Raw genomic sequence first — 22,886 nt, forward strand, 5'->3', positions numbered from 1 at the left:
AGAATTACTGGAAATCAAAAATCTGAAAGACACAAAGGTAGGTTGGAAGCTAAGGCTATTCCAGAAAATAAAGCAAAAAGACCTAAAGATAAAATGAATAGAAAATATAAAAGATAGAGATACAATATCCAAAGAATAGGAGTTCCAGAAAGAACAGATGAAATATTAATAGAAGGTAGGAACTTACAGTAAAATAATTTTTAACTTTTTTTCTAGTAGAGAGAACATGAGTTTTCAGATTCAAAAGGGCCTACTGACTATCCAGCAAAAAGGATGAAAACAATCCCCCACTAAAGCTATTTTTCCCTGTAATTTTTGGCCTCCCCATGTGGCATGCAGGATCCTAGTTCTCCAACTAGGGATGGAACCCAGGCCCTCTGCAGTGGAAGCACCATGTCTTAACCAATGGACCGCCAGGGAAGTTCCCAACACTAAAGCACGTTAGAGAAAAGTGGAATAGCACTGGGGTAAAAAAAAAAAAAATCTTACAAGATTCTAAAAAGAAAAAAAAAAACATGTCACAATAAAAGAGCTTCAGATTTCTTGATAGCAACATTGGAAACTAGAAAGCAATGGAGAAAAGTCTTCAAAATTCTAAAGGAAAATGATTATTACTGTGGAATTTTATATCTAACCAAACCTTTACCATGTATGATAGTAGAAAAAACAATACTTTCAGAATTACAAGTTTTCAAAATAGTTACCTCTCCTCCATACTTTCTCAGGAAGCTAGAGTTTGGTCAGTAAACCAAAGAGAGGAAGCCATGGATACAGGAAGCAGTATTTCACCCAGGGGAGTTGTGACAGGAATGAGCAGGGTGCCCATGATGGGAATCTATGAGGACAGCCAGTCCAAGTTGGTGCAAATCATAACGCCCCTGGGGAGAATCTGCAGGGAGATCAAATTGGTAGAACATGTGATGTCTGCGCATCTTGAGGGAAGACAAATACCAAAGATGAATTAATTAAAAGAAAACAACAGTTAAGAAGCAAGAGAACTGCACATGGAACAACAGACTGGTTCCAAATCAGTAAAGAAGTACATCAAGGTTGTATATTGTCACCCTGCTTATTTAACTTATATGCAGAGTATATCATGGAAAATGCCAGGCTGGATGAAGCACAAGCTGGAATCAAGATTGCCAGGAGAAATATCAATAACCTCAGACACGCAGATGACACAATCCTTATGACCAGAAGCAAAGAACTAAAGAGCCTCTTGATGAAAGTGAAAGAGCAGAGTGAAAAAGTTGGCTTAAAACTCAACATGGCATCTGGCCTCATCACTTCATGGCAAACAGATGGGAAAACAGTGACAGACTTTATTTTTTATGGCTCCAAAATCACTGCAGATGGTGACTGTAGCCATGAAATTAAAAGATGCTTGCTCCTTGGAAGAAAAGCTATGACCAACCTAGACAGCATATTAAAAAAGCAATTTCCAGTAGTCATGTATGGATGTGAGAGTTGGACTATAAAGAAAACTGAGGGCCAATGCTTTTGAACTCTTGAATGCTTTCAAGAGAAGACTCTTGAGAGTCCTTTGGACTGCAAGAAGATCAAACCAGTCCATCCTAAAGGAAATCAGCCCTGAATATTAATTGGAAGGACTGATGTTGAAGTGAAACTCCAACACTTTGGCCACCTGATGTGAAGAACTGGCTCATTGGAAAAGACTCTGATGCTGGGAGAGATTGAAGGTGGGAGGAGAAGGGGACGACAGAGGATGAGGTGGTTGGACGGCATCACCGACTCCACAGACATGAGTTTGAGTAAGCTCTGGGAGTTGGTGATGGACTGGATGGGGAGGCCTGGCATGCTGCAGTCCATGGGGTCGCAAGGAGTCAGACATGAGTGACTAACTGAACTGAACTGAAAAGAAAACAAAGCAAAACACATAGGAAGATAAAGCAAATGGGAAGATAAGATAATTATCAGGGAAAACAAAAGTTACACAAGAAAAAAAAAATCATGGTTTATGAGATGACTCAGCTGTGAAAAGTCATTGTAGTATAAACCCTAGTGCTGACCAAACAAAAATTAGAACATAATTAAATCGGGAGAAGAGGGAGATGAGAAGGGTGGTATGTGAGTGAGTGGAGTGGGGGCAAAGAGAGACAAAGCTTAACCTCATCTTCTACTAGAGTGAAAAGTTGTTAGTTGGCACCTACAAATGAAAAAGCAAGAAGCTAGCAATTAAGCATGTTATATGGAAACATGGAGGTAAATATAAACAGCAACAGCTGATACATGAAAGTGGTTCTCTCCAGGGAGAGGGAAGTAAGGGTCTAGGAGGTAGAAAACTATTGCTTTTCCTTATAAACCATATGGAACCATTCTATTCTTTAAGCTATGGGCATGTATAAGCTTGATACAAGAATAAAAACAAAAAACTGAAAATTTAAATAGGAAAGGTAGAACTGGCTTTTATAGCTCTACGTTAAATCTTGGGTTGTAGCACTTCTCTACATCTAACCATGCTTAAATTCCTTAACCTCTCTGAGCCAGTTTGTTTCGTCTGTAAAATCAGGACACTAGTGGTTGTGAAGATTTAGTGAGGTTTTAAGGCCCTTTGCCTACACTGGACAGTTCATGTCAGCTCCCGGTCAAATGGCCAAGGCTCCCACCCTTCATGTGGTCATTGTAGGGGCCTAGCAGCCGGAGTCTTTCTGCCCTTTAAAGTAGAGTTCTAATCACACCAATGCCCAGTTGTTTCAAGAAAAACTTTAGATCCATGTTAGTTTCAATGGTGGTTCAGTGGTTAGGATGCCACACTCTCACTGCAGAAGTCCTCAGCTGAAGGACTAAGATCCTACATTCCCCACAGCCCAAACAAACAAACAAAAAAGTAGATCTAGCATTGATTTAGATTATTTTTATTTATTTTTTAGACTATTTTTATTATAATGTTATTTAAATATTGTTTGGGCGTTTAACTCTGTCTATACATAGAACTTAAGCACCAATAAAGTAAAAATAAATTTAAATGAAAGCCAAATCACAAAACCAATAGAATCCAAATAAATAGTAACATAATGTGACACAGGTGATGTGCTGAAACCAAATCACAGCTCTTTGAAAGAACATGCTATTGAAGGGTCTTATTGGTCTTCATGACCAGGCTACTGGATGCTAGGTGGTGACCCAAATTCTCCCTCCTTTTCTGTGACTCCTTCCCTAGCTGTCTGGGGAACTCTTCAGTCTTAGCTTGGTACTAGTGTAGTTCTTATGTGATCTTTTCTTATTAGTCAGGTACAATGAAACTTAACACAATTTGGCACCAATTTAATCATAAACGGAAACCCAGGTTCAAAAAATTGAGGAAAACCCTAAGTTTAAAATCATCATGGAATTCCCTGGCAGTCCAGTGGTTAGGACTCCACGCTGTCACTGCTGAGGACCAGGGATCAATCCCTGATCCAGGAAGTAAGATTGCACGAGCCATGTGGCAAAGCAATGTGAGAAATTCTAAGACTGTTATATGATATGCTGTGGGAACACAGGAAGGAGCCCCTCAACTTACTGGGATTGACTTTGAGTTGGTCTTCAGGCTGCATTAGAGTTCTTCAGCTTTTAACAAGAGTGGGTGGGGGAAGGAGTCTAGGCAGAGAATATTGCATGAGACATAATAAAGCTCAGAGCATGCAGGGATGAGTAAGTAGGTCTGAGGTTACATAATGTATAGTAGATAAAAGTAACCAGAAAAGACATCCTGGAGTAGATGATTACATTTGGATTTTTCCTATTGGTTTTCATTTGATGTGTGTGCATTTCTATGTGTCATTCATATAGATAGATAGACAAGATATATATATGACAATATTTCTGTAAATAAAGCATTGTTCTAGATTTGGGGGATAGAGAAATTTTTGCAGTACTTCTTGAAAGAGGGATACACAGAGCAAACAATAACTCATAGGAAGTAATTCTATAGGAACCACAGTAGCACTGGCCAAGTGATGCTTATGGTTTGTCAATGAATAAAATCTAGAATAGCGAGAATGGATAGACTGCATGTCCTTCAAGCAGTTTCTTCATACATAACATTTCTATCAAGTGGGATAGAAATGGGCAAAAAGTGGTTGATTTCAAAATCTTTGTAAAATCTTAAGTCTGGAGTTGGTTTTCATGGCAACTGGTAGCCATTCAAGAGTTGTAATCAGTAAGCTGATAGGTTAATATATATAAATTTTAGGGGGTGGGGTGTGGAAAGAAAAGCCAGGAGATGGATGAGGGGTCTATGTCATTGTCTAAGATGAAAAAAAAAAAAACAAGACAAAAATGAATTAGGTAGTAAGAATTAGGTAGTAATGGCAGACATGCAGGAATGTACAGATATTAAAGTGGTAAAATTGATAAGCTTTATGACCAATTAGTGCTAGGGAGTGAGAAGTGAGAGGAGTCAGATTTCTGGCTTGAGTATCTGAGTGAGCTTCAGTTCCCTTTACTAGAATAGTATGAAACATATTGAGAGAGATGGGTTATGATGATGAGTTCTGGTAAAATTTGATATTAAGACATGAAGACAGATTGGATGTAATTCATTTTTTTTTGATACAAGAAGACATACTGAGATAGTGAGGGGACTGTACATTGCTACAGCCACATTATGAGGCAATTTGGCAGTATCTCATATAATATTAAAATGCACACACTGCATGACCCAACAATTGCATTGCTCAGTATCAGCCTCACTAGGAAGACTGTGCCTTGTAGTATTGTAATATAAAAGATTCAAGTTACTTAAATAGCCTTTGATAGGGAAACAGAAAAATAAACCATAATAATGTTTCCAGACTTGCCAAGTAATAAAATCACCTGGGATATTGATTGAAAATCATTTCTCCAACCCCCTTTCCAGTCCTCCTATGGCAATACACTCTCTTGGGGAGGGTCCTGAATATTTCTGGGGTATATTATTTTGCCACAAGGAAAGTTTACAAAAGAGTTATGAAAAAAAAAAAGAGTTATGAAAAGTATTTTCAAAACTGTATCTTGAAATAAACAAATGCTAGGCAGGATTTAACAAGAATGAGGGTAGCTCTCTGTGAAATACCTCACAACGAGCTCCAGGATATATTGAGTGATAAATGCAAGGTATAGAACACACAGTATGATACGATTATGCAACCATAGACCCACACACAGAACAATATGTTTCTAGAAGTAAATATGGGTTTGAGTGTGGTGATTTCAAAGGGAATGTCTGTAATGCTTGGACTTTTTTATGATAAAAAAAAGTATGTGTGGGGACTTCCCTGGTAGTCCAGTGGCTAAGACTCTACATTCCCTAACGTGGGGGCCCCAGGATTGATCCCTTGCCAGGAAACTAGATCCCACATGTTGCAACTAAAGACCTGGCTCAACCAAATTTAAAAAAAGTATTTGTGTATTAATTCTGTAATTAGAAGCACGTATTTATCTACTGCTGGTGTGACTAAGGTGACGAAGATAGCCTATGCAAAATACGGTTTGTCTTAGACCATACACCCTGAAGCATATTCTGAGTATATTATATCATCAAATATTTGAAGTTTTTCTCTACATATATTGAGCTGGTTCAGTGCTTGGAGGGGCCAGGGCAAGGGAGGTGGCAAAGATGGGGAAGAAGTACCCAGAAATTCCCTGCTACTTCCACATCTGCCTATCTTGAGATTCAACTCATATACTGTCTCTAGGTCTCACCAACCTGAATTCATCTCTTCTCTTCTAAACCCCACCCCAGTTCTTTCCTCTACTGATATATACATGTACTCCAAATTTCCCCAAGCCCAGCAGTGGCCTGCATACCTAGCTCTCAGTACTTCATGATTATTGAAGGAGATGCTCCCAGCTCCTTCCTGGAGGTCTGAGAATGGTCTTCTACTCGCTGCTGTAACTACTGCTCCCTAGAAGTCACTCAGTCGTCTCTCCTCACACAATCTCACCCCAACTCTTCCCTCCTCCTCACTGCTGTCTACAATCCTTGCAATAGGAAACATATGCTTTCATTATATAATTAAAGCTGAGTTTCAAAATTCAGCTCCCCTGGGGAAAGCTGTAAAAGTTAAATGGTTGTATCCCATCCTTCCCGGAGCACCGGATGGGCAGGAGTGGGTGGAGAGAGTAGATGGTTCCTACAGACCTGGGAAAAGGTGAGGGGCAGGGGTGAAGAATATAAACTCTGTTGATTCTTTACAAAGGAAAAACAGATCAAGATGGGGAGGGGGGAACTCTCTTTATAAGTCTGCTACATCAGTTACCCACCACCACTCCCACCTTATTTTTTTCTTTTTCTGCCACTACACACGGCTTGTGGGATCCCAGTTCCCCAATCAACTGAATCCACACCCTCGGCAGTGAGAATGTGGAGTCCTAACCACTGGACTGCCAGAGAATTCCCAACAACCACTCCCACTTATGATCCCCTTAGCTATCCTAATAAGAAAAATCTTGACATTAGACAGCTTATTTCAAGGCTTTCCTTTTGAAGTCAGTCCATCTATTGAGATGGGGAACATCTTTGGATAGTGTCACCCTTCAAGCCTGCTGTGAGTGGCTCATTTGGAGGCAAGGCTGAGGACACTCTCCAATAAGTCATCCCATGTCTCCAAGTGGTTCCAGACTAGCAACCCCAACAAAACGGACAAACCATTTTTCTTTTTACAGATCGTATGCTCTGGAATCTCATGTCTTTTGGGATTAGTGCCATCAGCTCGCTGCTCTAACCCTCTCTGACAGACACATTGATTGTATTACTTCTTCAAGATATGTACCAGTCAAGGGGCTGGCAGGAAACATTTGGTAGCTCAAATTGGGTAATTCAGGGAAAGTTCATGAAAGGACTATATACACAGTAAGAGATGGTTTCCATACCTCAGCGCTTTCATCACGGGAAAGGAAGGGCACACGGATCTCTGTGAGAAAGTCACCCAACAGGTGCTGGATCTTCCATCAAGGCAATAAATACTCCAATAAAGACCCAATCTTAGTCTTCTTTCATTTCTTCCCCATGTCTCCTTGGCTGAAGCCTACTGGAAGCTGGAGGGCAAGGAAGCCAGTTGATGGGTCCACAGTCTGTCAGCCCCTGCATCATGAGCAGATGGAAGTGAGTGGAGGGTGACTCTAGAGGGGCTGATGAAGGGTGTCCAGCACAACTTCCATATCAAATCTGCCTCTTGTTCAAGACACTAAGACCCAAGGCTTTTGGGTGGTCTCCCACCTGGAGCAGTTCAGCCCTCTCTCTCCCCATCTCCCATTATTCTTAGCCACGTGGCAGCAGTAGGTTCAAGACACAGAATGACATCCCTGCCCAAGTCTCAAACTGTGCGCCCTTATGGTTGCCTTGTGCTTCTCTGCCTGGACTGCTCTGCTTCACTTTCCTCTCCGAGAATTTCTACACGTCTTTCATGGTGAGGATCCTACGTTTCTCTTTGAAGCCCCACCTCTTCACATCGGCTTCATTGCTCACATACCTTCCTAACACTGAGGCACTGTGTGTGTTAGTCACTTAGTCGGGTCTGACTCCTTGTGACCCCATGGACTATATAACCCACCAGGCTGCTCGGTCCATGGGATTCTCCAGGCAAGAATACTGGAATGGGTTGCCATTCCCTTCTCCAGGGGATCTTCCCAACACAGGGATCTAACCCGTGTCTCTTATGTCTCCTGCATTAGCAGGCAGGTTCTTTACCACTAGCGCCAGCTGGGAAGCCCACTTTTATTCAGGACTTTATTCACATACATTTTCCCTGCTGCTATGCTGAGCATGCCTCAAAGATGAAGCCTGCATCTCGTCATTACCAGCAACAACCACTATCATCATTTTCTGAGGACCTATTAAGTGCCTGGCCCAGGCACTTTAATTCATGTTCTCAGCTCATTCTTTTGTCTAAAAAGCACTGGTATCCGAGATACCAGTGTAAACACTGATTTTCAGCAGATTGGTCAGCCAGTAAGCTGTTGTCACTTGGACTGCTAAACTGAGATTCAAACCCATCTACCTCCCACTCCCAACCTGGAAATTAAAACTGAAAATAATCACAGTGAACATTGCCCCTCAGCTTTGCATCCCTAGAGATGGCCCGGGTCTGGATGATACACGATTAGTGTCCAAGATATGTTTTTGAATAAACGACCAGAAGCGTGATGTGCTGACAGAAATCTTTTGACTGTGTGTATTGTTTTCTCCTGACACGAGCTGACCCACACTCTTGAATTTCTTTTGTCTTTCTCTAGGCTGATGGTTTACAGTCAAGTCCCCTGTTGCTGGTAAACACTGTCTTGACTATGTTTAAGTGGCTTTTCAGAACAGAATCACCAGCAAACTGAATCCCTTAGAAGACTAAGGTATTGGTTTTTCTCCTGGACTGAGTTAGAAAATTTTCCCAAGAACTGGAACAGCTATGTATCAGGAACTTCTAAGCAACATCTCCTTATATTTTTTACATATGAACTGTGAGAGTAGGGGGCTTCCCAGGTGGTGCTAGTGGTAAAGAGCCTGCCTGCCAATGCAAGAAATGGAAGAGACATGGGTTCAATCCCTGGGTTCGGAAGATCCTCCAGAGGAGGACAAAGCAACTCACTCCAGTATTCTTGTCTGGAGAATTTCATGGACAGAGGAGTCTGGCAGTCTACAGTCCATGGCGTGGCAAAGAGTTGGACATGAGTTAAGCAACTCAGCACATACACATGTGAGAGTGGGAGCTGAAGGAGAATGTTTTTTTAAAATCGACCCTGTTATGCCACCATGGGTTGGATACTTATTGTGTGACCAATTCAATGCTTGTTGCTTTACATACATTATTCCTAATTTTTTAGCAGCCCTGCAATGTAGGTCTTACTATTCCCATTTTACAGGACAGGAAACTGAGGCTCAGTGAGCCTAAGTAACTTGTCCAAGGTGTTCCAAACACACATGGTATCATACTTCCTCATCTCTCCGCTGTTGCCTTTTTTCCTTACTATTTTCACTGACTGCACAACTTTTTTTTGCTGCTCCATGCTGCTTGTGGGATTTTATTTCTCCAACCAGGGATCAAACCCAGGCCCTCCTCTGCAGTGAGAACATGGAGTCCTAACAACTGGACCACCAGGGAATTCCCAGTTGCACAGATATTATAACAAGAATATGGAAAACAATTAGAAGAAAGTTGTTCATAATTTCAGTACCCCAACATATCAATTATTTTTAGGTTTCTGTTATTGTCTGTGCATGTGTGCTCAGTCATCAGACTCTTTGCAACCCCATAGACTGTAGCCCACCAGGCTCCTCTGTCCATGGAATTTCCAGGCGAGAATACAGAATGGGTTGCCATTTCCTCCTCTAGGGGATCTTCAGGACCCAGGGATCGAACCCACATCTCCTGCATTGGTGGGTGGATTCTTGATCACTGAGCCACCTGTCCTTATCCAAATATTACCAAAAAAGCACACACACACACACACACACACACAAATAATTAAGCCCCTCTAGGAGACTTGGTTGGAAAAGGCAATGGCACCCCGCTCCGGTACTCTCGCCTGGAAAATCCCATGGATGGAGGAGCCTGGTGGGCTTCAGTCCACAGGGTCGCAAAGAGTCGGACAGAACTGAGTGACTTCACTTTCAGTTTTCACTTTCATGCATTGGAGAAGGAAATGGCAACCCACTCCAGTGTTCTTGCCTGGAGAATCCCAGGGACAGGGGAGCCTGATGGGCTGCCGTCTATGGGGTCGCACAGAGTCGGACATGACTGAAGAGACTTAGCAGCAGCAGCAGCAGGAGACTTGATGATGATTGAAAGTTGGTGGTCACAAGCTCCTGATTCACAGAATCCAGACAGAGCCTTGCACATAGTTTCCTCTGAGATAGCATGAATCTTGATATCACAAGCCAGAGAGCTAGAACATTTTGCTCTTGGAGCAAAAGACTTACTCAAAGTTAGTGACCATTCATCTAAAGATTTTTAAAAGAGCCATCACTACCATATCCAAATTCTGATTATGACAATTATTTCTCAGTCGGAAGGACCTTCCTGGTCCTTTGAATGTTATCTTAATCAAATTTTCTGCAATGAACATGTATTATGTTTTTAGTAAGATTAAAATGAATACCAATGTTGAATAAAATATGAAGTTGATCTAAAGAAAAAAGTCTAGAAAAATTAGAGTCAAGGATATAGATCATATAGTCCCTACAACTGGAGTGCCTACAACCAGTGCCTCCCTCAGATCAGAGAGCCTAGAACCCACTAGAACCCAGGAATTATGTAGGATTTCTAGTCCAACTCTCTTTCTAAGATCTGCTGACAAGCCTGTTTTTTGTTGTTGTTGGTTTTTGGTTTGGGTTTGTTGTTGTTTTTGTTTGTTTTTGTTCCTAAACCATTTGTCAACAGAGAAGATTTGATTCTGAGAATATGTTATGGATTTTCTGTAGCAATGGTCCAATATCATTTAGTAGACAATAACAGGCCTAGAAATGTGTGGGAGCCTTGCTGTCAAGTCCCGTAGTGTTTTAATAAAGGAACATGTCATTTTTCTTCAGCTAAATTTCAGCTAGGAAAAATACTAGATGAGGTTTCCTTGCCATTCATTCCATAGCCTTTCTGCAGTTTGGACACCTTAATGATTTCATGCAAAATTCACTGTCTAAAGAGTCTTGGTGGCTTCTGTCTGATCCTGGTTTTTCCTTTTGATGCAGATTACTTACGTGCATCCATCATGGTAAAAACAGCAGAGTTTGGGCAAACACTGCTCTCTCAGACCCCTGCTCCCTTTTAGGCCTGGAGATCCTTCATCTAACCCAGTTCCATTCTTGTGCCTCTTCCCGCTGGCTTCCCCAGTGCCATTTTTATTAAAGCTCCAGCTCATCCTACATTCAGCCGCATGACTTCTTACAGGCTTCAGAATAAATCACCACATTGCTCCGATCTTGGCTTCTCTGCCCTCAGCTTTCAATTAAATTTAGAATTGACTTTAAAGGTACAACCTCAATGTACATGGTTGAAAATGACCTTGTTTCCCCTTTCCCACCACCTGCGACTTCCTGCGCGGGGCTCTTATACTCCAGCTCCTGGTTCAAAAAGTAGAAACAGGAATTTGCTACATGCTCCTGTGGCAAACTATAAGTCTCAAGCTGTTTAAAGTCTTTAAAGTCCCATCCAAAAGGTAAAGTACACTCTGCAGAGAGAAATCTGGGGCCTGAATCTCTGGCTGCCTGTGTTCAGGAAGAGACACAGAAGGAGGAAGAGAAGAAGAAGAGAGAGTGAGACAGAGGGGGAAAAAAAAAACCTTTGAGCTAAACACTTAATTTGTTTAATTTCTACAGTTTGCATTCAGGATGATTAGTCTATTTATAATACACATCACTATTAAAGTAATTATGTTAAGTTAATATAAATGATCTATGACAAGATCACAAGGACACGGAAGCTGACTTGAACATCAAAACTGACTTTCATCTTCTGTCTTGTCATTTGTCTTTCTACTCTTAGCAAGGAATAGAGAATAGTAAGCAGTAGATTTGGGCTATTTAGAGTTGGGCATGCTCCTGACAATTTCTTCCTCCTTCCTTTGGAAGTGTTCTCCAATCAGAATGACTGAACTAGAAAACCGTTCTTCCTATGTAAAATACTAACACTCCATTAGTATTTTAAGGCACTTCAGTTATATCTAAAAGCTATAAGGTCCCTCCCAGTTCAAAAGAGAAGGGAAGAATTATTTGATTTCCTGAAAATAGAATAAAACAAGATCCAGTATGTGAACAGGATGTATAAGTTGAAAGAACTCTACAAGTGTAATGGGTCAATTTATTCATTCGACCATCACTTAGTTATTGAGTATTTACTATGCATCGGGTTCCATGGAGGCTGTACAGTGTTCAAGAGCTTGAGCCTTAGTTTTCTCACTCTAAAATGGAAACAGAAACCCTTCATTTCAGGGTGTGTGATAATCAAGTGAAAGAATTAATATAAATTACTGGAAAACAGTTCTTAGCACATAACAAATGTTGAATGAATAGCCATATATATAAAAATATAAGAGAGGTAGTCCCAAATGCTAAGCAATTTACAGCCAAATGAATTATTATTCAAAACTTCAATTATTATTCAAAGGTTTTTTGCCTTTGACCCTAAAATTTGCAAAACTTTGAAGATTTAGCCATGTAAATCTCAGAACAAAATACTTTCTTACTGACTGCCCTTTAGAAAGATATATTAAAAACTGTGGGTGCTTTACCAAATAAGGAAGAAAGGAAAATGAATTTATACTTACCCACTAAATGTGAGATCTCAATGATTTTTTATCTTTTTTAATTGAAATCTTATTAGATCTTAATTAATAGATAGGGATGAATAGTCTCATGTCCTAGATGGGGATACTAAAGAGAATCAGTAACCTCCCCATGGTCACAGAGCTAGGAGGGAGAAGATTAAATTTAAACTAGGTAATGGAATTTCATAGCAAACACCCTCTTCCAACAACACAAGAGACAACTCTACACATGGACATCACCAGATGTCAAGACCAAAATCAGATTGATTATATTCTTTGCAGCCAAAGATGGAGAAGCTCTATACAGTCAGCAAAAACAAGACCGGGAGCTGACGGTAGCTCAGATCAGGAACTCCTTTTTGCAAAATTCAGACTTAAATTGAAGAAAGTAGGGAAAACCACTAGATCATTCAGATATTACCTAATTCAAATCCCTTGCAATTATACAGGGGAAATGACAAGTAGATTCAAGGGATTAGATATGATAGAGTGCCTGAAAAACTATGGACGGAGGTTCGTGACATTATACAGGAGGCAGTGACCAAACCATCCCCAAGAAAAAGAAATACAAAGAGGTAAAATGGTTGTCAGAGGAGGCCTTAAAAATAGCTGAGGAAAGAAGAGAAGCTAAAGGCAAAGGAGGAAAGGAAAGATATATCCATCTGAATGCAGAGTTCCAAAGAATAGCAAGGAGAGATAAGAAAGCTTTCCTAAGTGATCAAAGCAAAGAAATAGAGGAAGACAATAGAATGTGAAAGATTAGAGATCTCTTCAAGAAAAGTGAAGATATCAAGGGAACATTTCATGCAAAGATGGGCACAATAAAGGACAGAAATGGTATGGACCTAACAGAAGTAGAAGTTAATAAGAGGAGTGGACAAGAACACACAGCAGAACTATACAAAAAAGATCTTCATGACCCAGATAACCACAATAGTGTGATCACCCACCGAAAGCCAGACATCCTGGAGTGTGAAGTCAAGTGGGCCTTAGGAAGCATCACTATGAACAAAGCTAGTAGAGGTGATGAGATTCCAGTTAAACTATTTCAAATCCTAAAAGATGATGCTGTTAAAGTGTTGTGCTCAACATGCCAACAAATTTGGAAAACTCAGCAGTGGCCACAGGACTGGAAAAGATTGGTTTTCATTCCAGTCTCAAAGAAAGACAATGTCAAAGAATGTTCATACTACCACACAAATGTACTCAGTGGAAACAGTGACAGACTTTCTTTTCTTGAGCTCCAAAATTACTGCAGATGGTGACTGCAGCCATGAAATTAAAAGATGCTTGCTCCTTGGAAGAAAAGTTATGACAAACTAGACAGCATATTAAAAAGCAGAGAAATTACTTTGCTGACAAAGGTCCATATAGTCAAAGCTGTGGTTTTTCCAGTAGTCATGTATGGATGTGAGAGTTCGACCATAAAGAAAGCTGAGTGCCAAAGAATTGATGCTTTTGAACAGTGGTGTTGGAGAAGATTCTTGAGAGTCCCTTGGAACCAGTCAATCTTAAAGGAAATCAGTCCTGAATATTCATTGAAAGGATTGATGCTGAAGCTGAAGCTCCAATACTTTGGCCACCTGATGCGAAGTGACTCATTAGAGAAGACCTTGATGCTGGAAAAGATTGAAGGCAGGATGAAAATGGGGATGATAGAGGATCAAATGGTTGGATGACATCACCAAGTCAATAGACATGAGTTTGAACAAGCTCCGGGAGTTGGTAATCGACAAAGAAGCCTGGCATGCAGTCCATAGGGTTGCAAAGAGTCAGATATGACTGAGTGACTGAACTGAACTGATGGAATTTCAGAGCCCATGCTCTTGGTCAAATTACCAGCTGCCCTCATCCACCATAGGTCCTGGGGGAAAGACTTTGAGTCCTTATCTGAAAACACTAGAGATATTTGGGATCTGCCTAAAGTAGAAGGGGAAATATCAAAGATGAAAAATACTGCAATAATTAATTTCCTGCTCAAGCTTCTGAACAGTAGTATTATAATGAGCGTCCTTCCCTTCCATTTAAACTCTTCAAGGTAGAAACTTCCTTTTTCAGTTCTAAAAGATTACTGTTGACAGGCACATGTTTGAAGACTTTGATTCTCCTTTCCTTTCTTTCAGTAACACTTAATGCTTTTCTGGGGAAGGAAACCATACAAAAGTTTAAAACTATGAATGGAAAAGTTAGGGAAGAAGGTTATACCATACTGACCCTGTTTTGAAAGACGACAGCCACCCCTAGGTTAACTGATCTTTCCACACTAGCTCTGTATCCACTCTTCCTAAATGAACTTTTCAAGCTCTCAGTCAGCCTTCCTCCATGGACTGCAGAAACAACAGTGATTGCCTGTACCAAGTTCAACCCAGGAGGACAAGTGCCTACAGACACTAAAGACTCCTCTGCTAGGCAGGCCTCAGTAGACAGCTCCTTGGGATTTTAAGGGTGTTAAGGAGTTGGGTTCTTATATTTTGTGCCAACCCCCAACTATAGCACAGCTAGATCACACTTGGTCACAACCAGCTAATTAAACTAAGTCACCCCACAGAAGGTCAAATGGCCATACATAAATAGAAATTTCTCTTTCTTACCTGCCCTGCAGTCTTCCTTCCTTTCCTTCTCTGTCTCTTTTTTTAGTTTCCAGAAATAATTGTTCTTTTTCTAGTGCCCAAAAAGAAGGCACCCCACAGTTCATCTTACTTGGCAGTAGCCTAAACAGCTTCTTATCCTCTCAATATAGTCTTTAAAGTACAAGGATGAAAAAGGCTGAAGGGCGAAAATACCATTTAACTAAGAGAGTTTACAATTATTTATCACTCCAACAGTTGTGCGTGTTTGTGTGTGTGTTTTAATATTCCAAACCTCAGAAATCGAACCCATAATTTTGTTACTAACCAAATAGATACATACTTACAGTAAATTTCTGGGAACTTAATCATTTCTTTTATGTGTACATCATTTTCCTTTTCAAAGCACTTACACATGTACCTAAGCTGGAGTTAAATTATAACACCCATTCTTCAGATCAGGAGACTTGACTCAGATGGACTAAGGGACATGCCAGGGTCACAGAGCTAATTAGTTGCAGCATCAGTATTGGAATTCTGGCTTTCTTTACTGTATTGTTATATATATATACACACACAAAGTTTATAGCATAGCCTTTGAGATTTCCTCCTGGGAAAAAGAAAGTACTGTTCCACAGTTTGTGCCTTGGAGCTTCTGTCAGGAGCTGACTTTTATGTACATTCTACTGACTTTTATGTAGAATGTACTATTGGCATACCCTACTAGTATGACTTATGGCTCCAAGGCATTGAAAGACAGTTTGTAGAGAAAAGACCTGAAATCACCATTTGATACAATATAACTATGGAAAAGTTCTTTTACCTCTTTGAGTCAGTTTCTTTACCTGCAAAATGGCAACACTGCCAATCTCATAGAACTGGTATAAGGCTTAAATAAATGACATTTGTAAAGCACTCAGGCAGTAGATTGTGGTGGTAGAATTCTTTCTCTTGAAAAAGTGCTGTTAGAATAACAGAGTGAGGAGAATACAGAGTATGGTTAAGAAAAGCTGATGTTGGACTTCCCTAGTGGTCCAATGGTTACGATTCTTTACTTTCAGTGCAGGGGCACGAGTCCTATCCCATGGTTGGGGAACTAAGATCCCATAAACTGTACGACCAAACAAATTAAAAGAAGAAAAAAAAAAGAAAGAAAAGTTGATGTCCCTCACCCTCCTCAAGGACACTCCACTTGCAGACCACCTCTCCCTCCCAAACTGTAAAACTTAGATAGGAGGAAGGATAGATAGGTAAAGGCCAGATCATGTGATGCCCTGAAGGCCTCAGTACAGAATCAGGAATGAAAGTGAAAGTGTTAGTCACTCAGTCTTGTCCACTTTTTTGTGACCCCATGGACTATATAGCCCACCAGACTCCACTGTCCATGGAATTCTCCAAGCAAGAATACAGGAGTGGGTAGCCATTCCCTTCTCCAGGGCATCTTCCTGACCCAGGGATCGAACCCAGGTCTCCTACATTGCAGGCAGATTCTTTACTGTCTGAGCCACCAGGGAAGAATTCATGGAGTTGGGATGCAAAAACAGGTTGAGGCTCTTCTTTCTGTTCCTCTAAGTCACCAAGCTTGTGCCTGCTTCACAGCCTTTGCACTTTCTGTTTCCTCATTTGAACTTAAGATGCTCATTCCCTCACTGCATTCAATGCCATCCTTCAAGGAGGGTATCTCCATCAGAGTTTATTAAAATACTGTCTTCCTATCCTGGTGGCTCAGATGGTAAAGAATTTGCCTGCAATGCAGGAGACCTGGGTTCAATCCCTGGTTTGAGAGGACCCCCTGGAGGAGGGCATGGCAACCCACTCCAGTATTCTTGCCTAGAGAATCCCCATGGACTGAGGAGCCTAGCAGGCTACAGTCCATGGGATCACAACGAGTCTAACATGACTGAGCGACTAAGCACAGTCTTCCCACCTGCCCTCAACCCCTTATCTTTACTGAATTTTTCCTCAACACTTACCAATACCTGAAATTATATTGCATGTTTGTTTAATTGTTGTCTATTTCTTCTGCTGGAAAAGTGTGAAAGTGTTAGTCACGCAGTCATGTCCAACTCTTTGTGAAGCCTGCCAAGTTCCTCTGTCCGTGGAATTCTCCAGGCAAGAATACTGGAGTAGCAATTCCCTTCTCCAGAGGATCTTTCCAACTCAGGGACTGAACTCGGTCTTCTGCATTGAGGACAGATTGAACTCAGGTCTTCTGCTTTGTGGGCAGATTCTTTACCATCTGAGCTACCAGGGAAATCCTTCTGCTAGAAAGTAAGCTCCATAAAGACAGGGACCTCATTCACTCTGCTTCCCCAGTACCTAGAGGAGAAAATGATTAGTCTCAGATGTGTAATAAATAACGAGCAGATGAATGAATGAAATATATATATATATGAAATAATGATACTAGGACCACAGTTATTAACACTGTGGATTCCTTAGACTGCCATTCTTATATTGATTTTAACCACTAAGAACACTTTCAGCATTAAGTTAGGATTCTTATTAAGATTAAAGCTAAATGACATATTCAAAGAAACTGTAGAAACGTGAACCATTCTTTAAAATTTCACTTAGAATAACTTTCCAAGACTGCTGAGAAAACTTTAAAATGTAAACCTAATCTTGTCACCAGTCAGCCCTAATCTTCAATAGCTGCCATTGCCCCAGGTGATACTTAAAACAGTTCTACTCTGAAGGCCCTCAGAATCTCTTCAGAGCTCTTGCTTAAACCTCATGTCCTGTTCCCCATATAATGATTCATCATACCTCCTTTCACTCTCCAAAGTGTCCTGGTTTAAGTAATGATATATATGCTCATCCTACCTACATACTCCTTTTCTGCAGGGGCTCCACTCCAATCAGGCTTTCCTGGTGGCTCAGATGGTAAAGAATCTGCCTGCAGTGCCCAAGACCTGGGTTCAACCCCTAAGTCAGGAAAATCCTCTGGAAAAGAAAATGGCTACCCACTCCAATATTCTTGCCTGGAGAATTCCACAGACAGAGGAGCCTGGCAGGCTACAGTCTATGGGGTCACAAAGGATTGAACACAATTGAGCAACTAACACTCACTCCAACCAGACCCATCTACCAGCAGGTATCCAAATGGCAGAGACTCTTTCATATTTTCCTTTGAGCAATTTTCCCTCAGCCTAGGATATCCTTCATTCTTCCAGATACCAGCTGTAAGTAATATCAGCTCTTCCAGAAAGGCTTTCCCAGATTTTTCCTCCAGCCTAATAAAGATTAGGCAACCCACAGAGCCAGAGCTACTTTGGAATTGCCTGAGGAGCTTTTGGAAATACAGATTTCTAGACCACCTAATGCCAGGAGGGGTGGGGCCCAGAAAGTCAGTTTGCCCCGCCTAAGTGTTCCCACCACATCTTCTGCTTATTTCCACAGGTATCCCTGTTATCACCAGTTTACCTATCTGTTTTCTTCACTATAAATTCCTCGAGGGCAGGACCTATGACCCTCACCTCTAGTGTGTCTCCATTGCCTGGACTGGGCACTCGATGAAGGATACATCAACACGTGAATAATAGTGGCAAATGTTTGCAGAGCCCCTGCTATGGACCAGGTGCTATTCTATGTGTTTTTTGTGTGTTAACTCATTATTTCAGAAAAATATTTAACCCTTAGCATTATAATAGCCTGAATGACAAAGGGTATTAGGGACATTACGGTACTAAGAATTAACTCTGGAAAGTGCAGAGTGTGACATCCAAATTAATTTTTTTCAGTAAACATTTAAAGACAGAATACCTCGGAAAGTCTTCTGTAGACCTGTGCACACTGAAGAGTGTTGATCATTTCCTAGGTGAACATCCAATGTAGCTTGAGGGGGACTTCGTAAGGATGGCAAGGAAATACCTACACCCTCACCCCTACTTCCTGACTGCTTTGTGCTTGATCAGCAGATGCACCTTCAAGGGTTTTATCTTCTATTTCTGACCTCTTCGACAGAAACAGCTTCCACAGTGCTGGGGAAGAGAACAAGGATGGAACTTCTTCATTCTTTCAGTCTACATCTTTCAGCTTCAAAATTTAGCCTTCTCTGTGCATATCCTATAAAAATTAAGGGGAGCTTAAGAAGGACCTGTAACCCACAAAGAGCTTAATGTGTTTTAAATGTACAACTCTGATAACAGTATCAGATTATGGATTTCCAAATGGCAGCCACAATCATGATTTAGAACAGATGGCCAAACGACAGGCAACAGAATCAACAGAATTTTCTGTCATTCCCAAGAGGCTAACAGAATCCAAGAGAAGTATCTGACATCACTTAAATTGGTAAACAGCTCAAAACAATCTTAATTAACAGTTTGCTGGAGCACTTAATGACAGAGAGCATGCCTCAGTAGAAATTGGTATTCTTAGGCAGCGATCGTATGTTATTAACCACATAGGAAGGTAGTCTAAAGCTCTGGGAAAAACAATCAAAATTAGGAATTAAGAAATCTTAGTTTGGGCTCTGACACTGGGTGACCTTGGGTAGTAATTTGAACTTTTTGAACCTATTTCCTTGTCTGTAAAATGACATCTGAGTTGCCTTCTCTTAGCTTTAAATATGAACCCAAACCAATCAGGGAATAGGAAGGACTTAAACCGTAAAAGAGCAAAACAGGAATCACAAAAACATTTTAGATTACAATGAAGTAAAATCCATCTCTCAACATACAAAGAGACTACAGTAGGTGAAAGTTTACAGTTATTGTTTATTTTGCTTACCATAGTTACTATGGCAGAGGATATTATTTTACTAGAAATATTAATGCTTGCAGCAGAGCAAATCAGACTGTCTCTGGGTAAGGAGCCTTTCTTAAATCAACAAAATCATGTAACATTGTCAGTTAAGAAATGTTGAACTATTTTTTATATAAATCATCTTCGGTTCTCCATGTTGTCAGTCTTCTGGAATTGGCTTTGAAAAGAATGGGTAATCTTTTCAGCATTGCTTGTTATCCAGTGCAAGAAACTCAGATAAGGAAAGACTTCACAATGAGCCTCAGCAAGTAAGCAAAAAAAGTTTCAGCCTGAAATAACCCAGAACTAGTTAGGTCTAGATGCCAATAGGCAAATTTACTCTGTTTTTTTTGTTTTTTTGTTTTTTTGGTTTTTTTTTTTGCACCCTATCTATGTTTCTTTGACAAAAAAAAAAAAGTTTAAGGACTGTATTCAACTTCTCATGGAAAATTATATTAGTCATGTATTTTGTGAAATGATGGAAGAAGAGAGGAGAGAGGTTGAAGAGAAGGGACAGAGTAGTAGGGGAAGGGGACAGAATTAAGCTGCTGGGAAGGGAGCCCACTGCTTCTCAAGTTACCATTTGTAAACCCTTTACCCAGTTCTGTTTGGGCTATTGTCCTGGGTAAATCATCCATTGAAAATCAAGCTCCTCAGCTCATTATATATTCTTCATTTGAGGTGACCAGAACTATTTCCTGAAACCTGGTTTGGGTGCTAATTACCTGCCCAAATACCTTGCAAATATCTCCGTGGATTTGTCATAGGAAAATTACACTTTTTAAAATTTCACTTATTCCAAGCTCCCCTTTCAACTTCCTAGTCATGACACTACAACCGCCTAAACAGAAGAGACCTCTGCTACTCTGGTTACTGTGAAGGGACCCTCCCGCCTCCTCAGTTACCCTAAGGCATAGCTTGCAGCTCTGACTCAACTGTGGAGAAATGTTTACCAAAGTCAGCCATGTATTTCTATACAGAGAAGTAAACTGCTTTTCCCTCCTCAGGCTTCTCTCCCTCCCTCTGCAAGGAGGCAAGAGCCCCCTCCTGCAAATAACCAAAGAACACTGTACAAAATAGACTTGCCCTCACAGATGGTTCTTTCTCTTTAGATTTTAAAATAACTCTTTCTGTCAGCCTACCTCCTCTCCTAACCCTCAGAGGGGGAAAAAAAAGCACCTCAAACTCATAGCATTTGTCTTGCCATTATGATAGGATAACATTTCTATCAATTTTGAAACTGAATAAAAAAATTTTATTTTATTGGGGAAAACGTTCATTTACGTATCTCTAATTGAGTCAATACAAAATGGTGTTGCCTTTTCTTTCCCTTCCACATCTAAATAAATTTATGTCCAAAAGCATGAATGTACGTGTCATCTTCAAGAAAAATAATCACGTAAAGCCAGAAAAACATGGAACATAACCAAACCAATAAAACCAGTATAAGTCAATATTCTAAATACACGTACTTCAATCCTTGGAAAAGAACTGGAAGATAGGAAACACTGCATCCTGACTACACAAGATTTTTTTTTTTCTTCCCGTTTTCCTTAAGAAAGCTGAAGGTGAGGACTGTCTCTATGTGGCACTGTGGTATAAGTGACCGCTGTTGTGGAGGAGAAAAGCCCATGAAGCTTAAAAATTTTGCAAGGAGAAAACAATCCTCCTGCAGACCACAGTAAATAAAATAACAGCAGTGGGGTGATTTGCAACCATGTAACGGGGCTTTTGTCTGGGTCTATTTCTCTAGGCCTTGAGGGTTTCTGTGTTCCTTCTCCACAGGATCTCAGTGTTGCGCCCCTCCATCACAAAGGCCCAGGGCTTGAGCCCCTCCTCCAGCTGTTCACCCCCAATCTTGCCCATGCTGAGGCTTACTTACAGCAGACTGAAGAGTTTCAGTGGGGTGCAGGGCACTGCAATTTAGGATTTCTGCAGTACAGGGTGAATTTTCAAGAGTGTATCAGAGAGGGGAGCCAGACTTAAAAATAGCCTTTACTCATCCTATTAACCATTTCATTGCTGAACTAATTTCTAAGGCCAGACCAGCAGGGTTGGGTTTTTTTTTTTTTTTTTCTCTCTCTCTAGCAAACACCAAAATTGCTACAGCTGCCTCTAGTCATTTGTATAAAGGCAACACTTCACCATGTCTTGGATAACAGCTGAATAGATGTTTTGAGTCGTTACAGAAAAAACTATTAAAAAACCATTGTATTGTATATGACATGTTTGAAGGTGGGAAAGAAGGGAAGGGATTAGAGAAGTAGAGGGAAGATGGAGAGTGAAAGAAAGGAGAAGGAAAAGAGAAATCTTGGTGAATAGAGGAGTGAAGCCTCTTGTTCTGGTTTGTATTGATCTTATTAAGTATGGGGAGAACTGATGAGTCCGTGATTATTTAAATGACCATGAAACCTGTGCATTCAAAGAGATAAATGAAGCTATGTAATGACCTTCTACGTAAAATCAAAGGACCATAAAAGGACAAGGAGGAGGGGCGTCATTGTAGAATAATATTTACATCATACAGTTTACCACAGGCAAAGGTAAACTGGGGGTTGAAGAATTTCCAGGGAAACAAGAGCCTAAGTTCAATACTTTACAGGCCTGATCCATCTAAGTTATTGAAGCAATAACATTTTCTATTTTGTATGTTAGCAAGGAAAAGGTTGATTTTTTTCTTTTTTTTTTTATGGTGGCGGGGAGCAGTTGTGAGTAGTTTGTACAGCAAGTAAAACTTCAGAAAGGCAACAACACAGAATATACCATCAATGGGCAAACTGAGTCATAGGATGAGAACTAGGTAAGGGTTATTAGGACAATATGCTCTAAATTTTATATAATAATAAAACATACTTGGTTCAAACAAAAGACAAACTTCTGATTATTTTAAATATTATGACATTCTTTTAATGTGACGTTATAAAATTGTGGCTGCTTGTCTAAGGGAAGATGCTAAAATCTTCCCTTAGACACTGACACTACCCTTGCAATTAGCAAGAAAAAGGCAAATACACACACACAGAGATGAGTAGCAATATGATGTTTTTGGTGGTGGTATAGTCGCTAAGTCCTGTCCGACCCTTTTGCGACCTCATGGACTTGTAGCCCGACAGCTCCTCTGTCCATGGGATTTTCCAGACAAGAATACTGGAGTGGGTTGCCATTTCCTTCTTCAGGGTATCTTCCCCACCCAGGAATCGAACCCATGACTCCTAAATTGCAGGTGAATTTACCACTGAGCCACCAGGGAAACCTGTGATGTTGTTTAATGAGTTCTAATTAGCTGATTCCATCATTTGTAACTTTAGTGAACGTTCACATTTAATAAGCTATTGC

General features: G+C 40.5%; 2 long non-coding RNA genes across 3 annotated transcripts; one reads left to right on the forward strand and one right to left on the reverse strand.

Moving 5' to 3' along the window:
• Positions 1-6,952: 6,952 nt before the first annotated feature.
• LOC129643827 (uncharacterized) lies at positions 6,953-21,917 on the reverse strand. Of its 2 annotated transcripts, none has more exons than XR_008710526.1 (4): positions 21,433-21,917; positions 18,567-18,784; positions 16,775-17,120; positions 6,953-7,066 (listed from the first exon to the last, which is right to left on the reverse strand). It is a non-coding gene; the product is annotated as an uncharacterized LOC129643827 (long non-coding RNA). The 2 variants fall into 2 exon arrangements; XR_008710525.1 differs by having other exon boundaries at positions 18,567-18,869.
• LOC129643828 (uncharacterized) lies at positions 17,842-18,661 on the forward strand. Its single transcript, XR_008710527.1, has 3 exons — positions 17,842-17,898; positions 18,204-18,381; positions 18,545-18,661. It is a non-coding gene; the product is annotated as an uncharacterized LOC129643828 (long non-coding RNA).
• Positions 21,918-22,886: the final 969 nt, after the last annotated feature.

Source organism: Bubalus kerabau, chromosome 2, assembly GCF_029407905.1.
Source record: "Bubalus kerabau isolate K-KA32 ecotype Philippines breed swamp buffalo chromosome 2, PCC_UOA_SB_1v2, whole genome shotgun sequence".
In the NCBI taxonomy this organism is placed as follows: Eukaryota; Metazoa; Chordata; class Mammalia; order Artiodactyla; family Bovidae; genus Bubalus; species Bubalus kerabau.